Raw genomic sequence first — 8,076 nt, 5'->3', positions numbered from 1 at the left:
AAAGCCCGCTTCAGATCTTGTATTTACTTATTCTTATATCTGTTCTTATTTTAATCCAAATATCAGCATGTTTGCTGTAGTTTTTTCTCGATTTTTTTGTCGACAAATTTTTTCTTTTTTTATTTTTTGAAGAAAGAAAGCTTCATTCTATCCAATATACTATTGATAGTATTTTTTCCACTGATATTTTATCTGTATTTACAGGCTTGTCTGTTTCATTTTAAACATGTGACATCTTTTTACTCTATACATAGAGAGTCGAAACAACACAACTTAACTAGTTCAAAATACATAGATATTTGATGAACTCATAGCTGACGCAAAAAAAGTTCATACACAACAATAAGAGAAAAACTCTCCTAAGTCACCACTAGTTTTAAATGAATTTTATGAACCCCGCCCTCTTAAGTACAGGAAATAGTAATTATGAAATAACTGGAAAAAACCACGAATTTTATACATACGATCCCAAAAGAGGTTTAGGTCATATTAAGAAATGTGAATCCATCCATCGAACAAGGTGAAATAAAATCAGCTCTAAAAGAATTTGAACACATTGTTTTAAAAATTTGAAATATGAATCATCGCCAGACAAAAAGGTCGTTCCCACTTTGTGGAGTGTGTGCAGAAACAAAATAATAAACACTTTTACAATTTTAAAACTCTGCTGCACAATCAATCTTCACGCCACCCCAATTCGAATGTAAACTACCGCGATGTTCAAGACGTCAAGACTGTGACCACATAAAGTAAATCTATTGAAAACTACTCAAATATTAAATACGCATCAATTAAAACATTGGTTCCGCGTTATAGGAAAACGCGTTATAGGGGAATTCCTGTATACACAAGTGCAAATGTACGCGAAGTTAACTATGAACTGTTCAAATGCCAGCGTTATATGAGGGGATGCCTGTGTTATACAGAGGATTGAAAACGCGTAATATAAAAACGCATTATAAGGGTACGGCGTTATAGGGGGGGGATACTGTACATGCAATATAAATCGAAACAAAATTTTGTCTTCTTACGCAAACGAAACAACAATGCAAATTAAACACATTTCCAAAACGTTTTGCTCCATATTGTAACCGCAATGAAAATACGTGTTGTTTTCAGTTCAAATCGTTTATTAATATTGAGTTAGAAATGATTCTTAAAATTAAAGCGAAGCTCAGCGGACAGTTGTCTTTAGCTAAGCATTACATAGTTTCTTATCGCTAAGTACATAACGTCGCAGCGTATATACATCTTATTCTAGTAAGTGTGCATATGTGTGATTGCTGCTTCAGCATAAACTCACAGACGGTTAAGTACGTCGTGTGAGGTTTCGTATTTCCGTTGCATAAACAGTGCAACAAAGTGTGGGAATGGAATGTTAATAAAATATTATGCTGTTAAGCATTCTGACACACATATATACACTACAATAGGCACCAAAATATACTACAAAAGATTTCAATAAAATTAAAATTAAATTTTTGTGTTTGTCCTTTCTTTCTTTCTTTGCTATTCAAAAATTGTTTAAAAATTTAAATATCGCTTCTTTATCACTATTAAGAACGAGTGGCTTTACCAGCAACAATAATACAAACTTAAAACAAAAATTAGACTTGTGAAAATAAGAACAATAATATATAATATTGTCCTAATCGCAAAAGCGAGTCTGTAGAGTAACATAGCATAGCTTTTTTGTAAATAGCACCAGAATAGGCGCTTTATATATAGTAAGTAGACAATATGCATAACAAATCTCTCTACAAAAAGAATAGCTTCGAAAATAAAAATAAAGGCGAACTGAAAAAGTTAATTTTCAATTCGTTGAACTTGTGTTTCCAAATAAAGCTGTAGTTTATAAGCTCGTTCTAATTTAAAAGCACGGCAAGTGCTTTGGTTGGTGTCACTAATTAAAATAGAAATATGTGACAACAAAACCTAGAACTTGAGCATTGAAAGTTTGTGCAGCCTTGGCCACTTGTGGATAAACACGATTAAACATCGCTTCTAATTTGACAGGCACGAGTTCTAAGCCTGGCACTTGCAGCCCAAACAATTTATATACGGACTATAAACTAATTAAAGAAAATTCAATTATTTCCTAAGACCACTGATAAAGAGTACTTGGCAATACTCGAAACAGCTTTGTATGGTCACCCAAATTTTCAACAAAATTAAAATAAAATTTTTGTGTTTGTCCTTTCTATCTTTGCTATTCGAAAATTCTCTAAAAATTTAAATATCGCTTCTTTGTCACTATAAAGAAAGCGTAGCTTTACCAGCAACAATAATACATACTTTAAAAAAAAATAAAAAAATATGTTTATTATTTTTATTTATTATTACTAAAATTACACGTATAAATTTGTGTTAAATATTTAATTGTATTTTAATTACAAAAATATTAATTTTCATAAAAAATTAAATATTTAGCACAAATTTATAAGTAATATTAAAAATAATTTTTAATTTAAGAAAATATTTCTAATTTGTATGTGTTAAATGAACGACATAAGCACAGTTGTAATAAAAAAACGTATTAAAAATTGATCGTAATAACAATTTATTAATAATCTAAATATAAGAAATAACACTTTGTACTTTAATTCTGCGTTCTTTGTTAAAATATGTCATTAAACCAAGGAATTATACAATTAACTTCTTATCTTATCTTACATATTATCATAATTAATATAAACGAACAACTTAAATTTAACTTAAACAAAAAAGTCCTCTACAAATAAGTTATACACATTTTTCTTATGGCTTATTCTATAAACTTAGAAGTACTTGCTTACTCACTTAGTTGACTATTACAGAAGTGGGTCGTCCTTGGCCGAGTCGAGTAACTTCCGCTAGTCAGCCCAATTAGATTGTAGCTTGCTGTCGCCAGTTGGTAATACTGAGCACCGCCAAATTGTTGGTCATCTCGTGCTTCCACCGAAGATGCGGACGTCTTCTACCGCGTTTTACACCTGCGGGTACTGAATCAAACACCTTCCTAGCCAGAACACTTTCTTCCATTCGCTCGACATGAAGTCGTTAAATTTTTATGCGCTTAACTATATATCTTAACTTTTTCTTTATTTAAAACATTAGTGCATGGTTTATTATACACACATAATTAGTTCATTAATTATTCATTTGTATTTTTAGCTAGAACAGTTAGTTGTACATTAATTATTGTTCATTAATTATGTTTATTTTTATAGATTTATTGTCTTCACACGTTTGTATTTTTAACTAGTACAGTTTAGTTGTACATTAGGCTCACTAAACTGACTACTCATTAACCACTTCTACTCCTTAAATTAAGTAGAGGTAACTTGTGCATCTCAATACTTACTAACTCCTACAACATCTACTCCTCTTTTTGACTAACTCCTGAGCTCAACGGCTCTATAGAGATAAACCGTTCCAGTTCTTCTACCGAGCACAACTCACTCACAAAGCACAACTGACTTCTAGACTACTGTTTACTGTCTTAAAGTCTTACTTATGCTGGATCCCGTAATTTCAAGGCATAATTACCTCACTTTAATAGCTTTTATATAGTTCACAAAAACGTCAATAACTTAATTGGCACTAGATATTATTGCATCTTTTAATTATTTTATTTTCAATGTTCAGCTTAACACAATAAACAGAAAACCGAAAATCAGCATTTTCTACCGTCAAGCTGACGAGCTGACCTTGGTTGCTGCTATTGTGCAATCCGCAAACGACGCTGCCTGCTTTTAGGCATGCTATGTGTTTGCATAAAAACAAAGAACGTTCTTCATAGTCTGAGCCTTTCGACGCACAACATTCTGCTTCCTTTTTTGTTCGCCTGAAAAGACGTTTCTCCTTCTCTTTTCTCTCGCCAAACATCTAAATTCAAACGTACAATCGTTTATTTATTCGTTAAGTACTTCCACTTCTACACCTCCGCACGCAATCATAGATGTTACCCAACTAACTAATAAACAGAAAATACATGGTAGTTTCAACGAGTGGTTGCCAGAGTATTATAATATTAACATTTTAACAAACAAAATAAGACTTAATTCTAAACATATCTCCCACCTAGAAGTGGAACGCAAGCGGCTCCACCGTCTATGTGTCTTACAGAAATACAAGAATAGTATAATTTCATATATGAACATTCTACTAGAGTGTTGTCGATTTATTGCAGCATGACAGCCTCAGGCCCTGCTTCAATAGCAATCGGTAGAACAGATATTTTACTTATCGGCTTTTTCAAAGTTGTTGTTTGCGTTCTTATCGTCAAAACGCGAGTTGCGTCTGCGACAGGATGGGTGTGAATAATGCGGTGAAGTAACCATTGATTTGGTGGCACTCTTTCATTTCGAATCAACACCAACTGTCCAATTGCGACATCTTTTTCTATTTCATTCCACTTGTTGCGCACTTGTAATTGGGATAGGTACTCTTCATGCCACCGACGCCAAAAGTCTTGGTAAATCTGGCTTAATAATCTCCATCGAAACAATGCGCCTATTTTTGTGTTCAATATATTTGATTCTGGTATAGTTGTTGGCGCTTGTCCGATCAGAAAGTGACCTGGTGTGAATACTGACAGATCACTGGGATCATCAGATAGAGCAGTGAGCAGTCGCGAATTCAAACAACTTTCAATTTGTTTTATGAGTGTGTGGAGTTCTTCAAACATTAAAGACGCGAAATTGATCACCCGTTTTAGATGAAATTTCATAATTTTGACTCCAGCTTCCCAAAGGTCCCCAAAGTTCGGAGCCGCAGGAAGAATAAAATGCTAATTCATGCTAATTGTTGAGGCGTACACAGAGCCAGCTTCCAGCTGGTTTCTTAATAATCGTAGTTCATCCTTCATTAGAGCATCAGCACCGACAAATGTTTTGCCGCGATCACTGTATATATCAGAACATATTCCACGAATGAATACAAATCGCTTTAAGGCGGCTAGAAACGTTTCTGTTGTCATATCGCTCACGAGTTTCAAATGAATGGCACGCGTAGCGCAACATATGAATGGTAATGAAGCGTTACATCGCTCTAGCGACAGGTTACCCATGATTTGTGTTTTAGGACGGCAAGTTTGACGGAAACATGGGATGCACTTATGACTTACGCTCTTTACAGCCGATCTCCCACCAACAACCCAAAATTGCCTTCGTACATAGGCCAATGTAGCTTGTGTTCCTACATGTAACGTACGATGGTGAGCTTGAATAATGACCATTGTAGTAAATGGATGATGCTTCGGAAAGATCATGAGGACCTTTTGTTTACAGGAATGTTTGCATTTTTTAGGCGGCCACTAAGGCGCATGGTGCATTCAAAATCAATTACAGGACTCAATTTGATAAGTTTACTTGATTTGCTGATTGGCTTCTTATTCAGTAAAGCAATGTATTCGTTAGAAAATTCACTTTTTGTACAATTATGTGGTTTTCGTTTTCGAGATACAGACCCATTACTCCAAGCAGTTTGTCAAGGCTAGCATATCTTTCAAAAATTTTCCATATAACTGCTGGTAATTGGGTAGCAAAGGTAAATTTTCCGCAGCCTGCTTGATATTATATTGCTGCCACAAGTGTTCATCTAAACGAATCCAGGATGGTCCGTACCACCACGTGATATTGTCCTTTAAGTGCATAACTGTACTTCCTCGTGAAGCGCAGTCTACTGGATTATCATTTGATGCAATGTATCTCCAGTCGCCAATTGTGTTTCTTTAACCTTGCATAAAAATTTTGCCAGGAACCCAAGAGAATCAAAGAGTTTGGCTATATCCGACAACAATAATCGCTTGGTGTAATGATGGTTGTCAAAATCTAAATTGCTTTTAAACCCAAAATTATCGGAATTTGTAAACCAAATAAGTCCTAGTGCTTTCAATTCACCTTCTTCGTTAATTTCTATCGTGTCACTACGAGCCTTCACGTTATCTTCAAGAGTATTTAGGACTTCAGTAAAATTGGAGTCACATTTTCGTAAATTAAAACCAGCAGTTGCTAATAGTGTCTGGATTTCATGTGATTTTTCTGCCGCTTCCGTAGGATTGGCTCCTCCTGACAGCACATCATCAACGTAGAATTCTATTAAAATTGAATTTGCAGCTTTTGGAAAGCGGACTTGTTCATCTTTTGCCAACGTGAGTAAGACTTTTATTGCAAGAAATGGGGCACAATTTGTGCTATATGTTACAGTGCGTAACCGAAGCGTTGTGGGCACTGACGACGCGTGCCCTATCTGGAAGGGTGTGCGGCCCTTCTTTAATGTTGTTTTTACATGTACCAATTATATTAAAATATATGAGATCTTTTATTAATAATAACTATATTATATAAGGCAATAATATAGTCGCAATATTATATTAACAATTCATTAACAAAAGAACATATTAAACAAATTAAATTAATAATTTATATATATACTTGTAACATCAAACCAACTTTTTTCAAACAAAAGAGTTTTAACTCAGAACCATACATGTTTATCCAGTGATCAAACAAAATCAAACCCACTTGCAACGTACAAATGTGTAAGAACAGAAATTCGTGGGTGCTACTGTTAAAAGGGGAGAGACGAAATGTGATAGAAATGTATGCTGAGATGAGCTGCAAACTTCAGCCGCTCATGCAACCACTTTGGCAAATCATCATGTTGGATTCGTATGTGTGCAGTTGATATTCGAGTAGAACAGAAAATTACTCTCATACAATTCCCACTACATAAATCTCTATCTCTGATATTACAAACGGGAGCACACGCACAGAGAGACGAAATATAATAGAAATGTTCTGTGATTTGAGCTGCAAATATATGAGCACAACTAACAAGTATAGCGGCTAACAGAAGCAAATTAATTGAGTTTTCATAGACAATTATAATTAATTGTTTTTGCTAAAACTTTAAAAATATATATTTATATGGAAATGTAATAAATAATAATAATTCTTGATGTGAAGATACTTAATAAATTTATATTTCAATGTTATTTGACATTTTGCAAATTATGTTAGGGTGTTCACCGCACACCTCCGCACCTTAGAGCAATCGTCACTGGTTGTGGGTACTTTTTCAGGTTGAATACGCCATATGATATGCTGTAAATCTGCATCTTTGGTATGAAGGAGAATTTGACGGCACATTTTCTAAATATCACCAGTAAATACTACTGGGTACATTCGCCATTGCAGTATGATATTCTACAAATCATTCTGCGGCTTCGGTTCTATATGGAGGCAATCATTAAGCGATATTCCACTCGCACATTTTTTGGATGCATTAAAAACGACGCGTAGTTTCGTGGTAGAACTTCGATTCGATTAATCTAAATTTTGAACCACCACCATGTGGCCATATGCTTGGTGTTCATACATGAAGTCATAATACAATTTATTCAATGCCGGATTTCGAGACAGCCGTCGTTGCGCACTGTCTAGTAATGCCAGCGCATCGTTCTTACTAGACTTAAGTTTTTGTAAATCCGCATTCTTCTTCAGCGGAAGTCTGACAACATATCGACCAGTGTCGTTGTGTACACTGGTACGTTCAAAAAAGTTTTCACAAAATATTTCATCGTTTGTCAACGCAACATGATTTGTCACTTCTTCTAATTCCCAAAACTTCCGCAAAGTATCGTCTAAGGAAATTTGGGTATAATACCACTTAGTTCGGCTTTTACACGATCCGTGTTTAGGTTCAGAAAATCCACCAAATGATGTAATGATGTTGTTTGTTAAATTACGTTTCACTTCATGAAATACAACGACAGCGTAATCCGAAGCGATCATAATGATGTCTATCGGACCTGGAACATGTAACTTTGGATCAGCTAAGTCTAAATTCAAAAAATCTTCAAAATATTGCTCCCTGCAAGGGATGAGCAATATTAATTGCTAATTGATTCCAAAAGCAGGCAAGCCGCTAGAATGCATATCGCCATATAGACCAATTTAAATTTTACCAACCATTTCGAAACTCTTTGAAAAGCTATTCTACAAGAGACTAATGCCTGCTATAGAATTCGAAAAGCTAATACCAAACCATGAATTTGGTTTTCGTGGCAAGCATTCGACTATAGATCAAGTA

Source organism: Teleopsis dalmanni, chromosome 1 (assembly GCF_002237135.1).
Source record: "Teleopsis dalmanni isolate 2A chromosome 1, ASM223713v2, whole genome shotgun sequence".
Taxonomy (NCBI): domain Eukaryota; kingdom Metazoa; phylum Arthropoda; class Insecta; order Diptera; family Diopsidae; genus Teleopsis; species Teleopsis dalmanni.
This window is presented reverse-complemented; position numbering follows the sequence as displayed.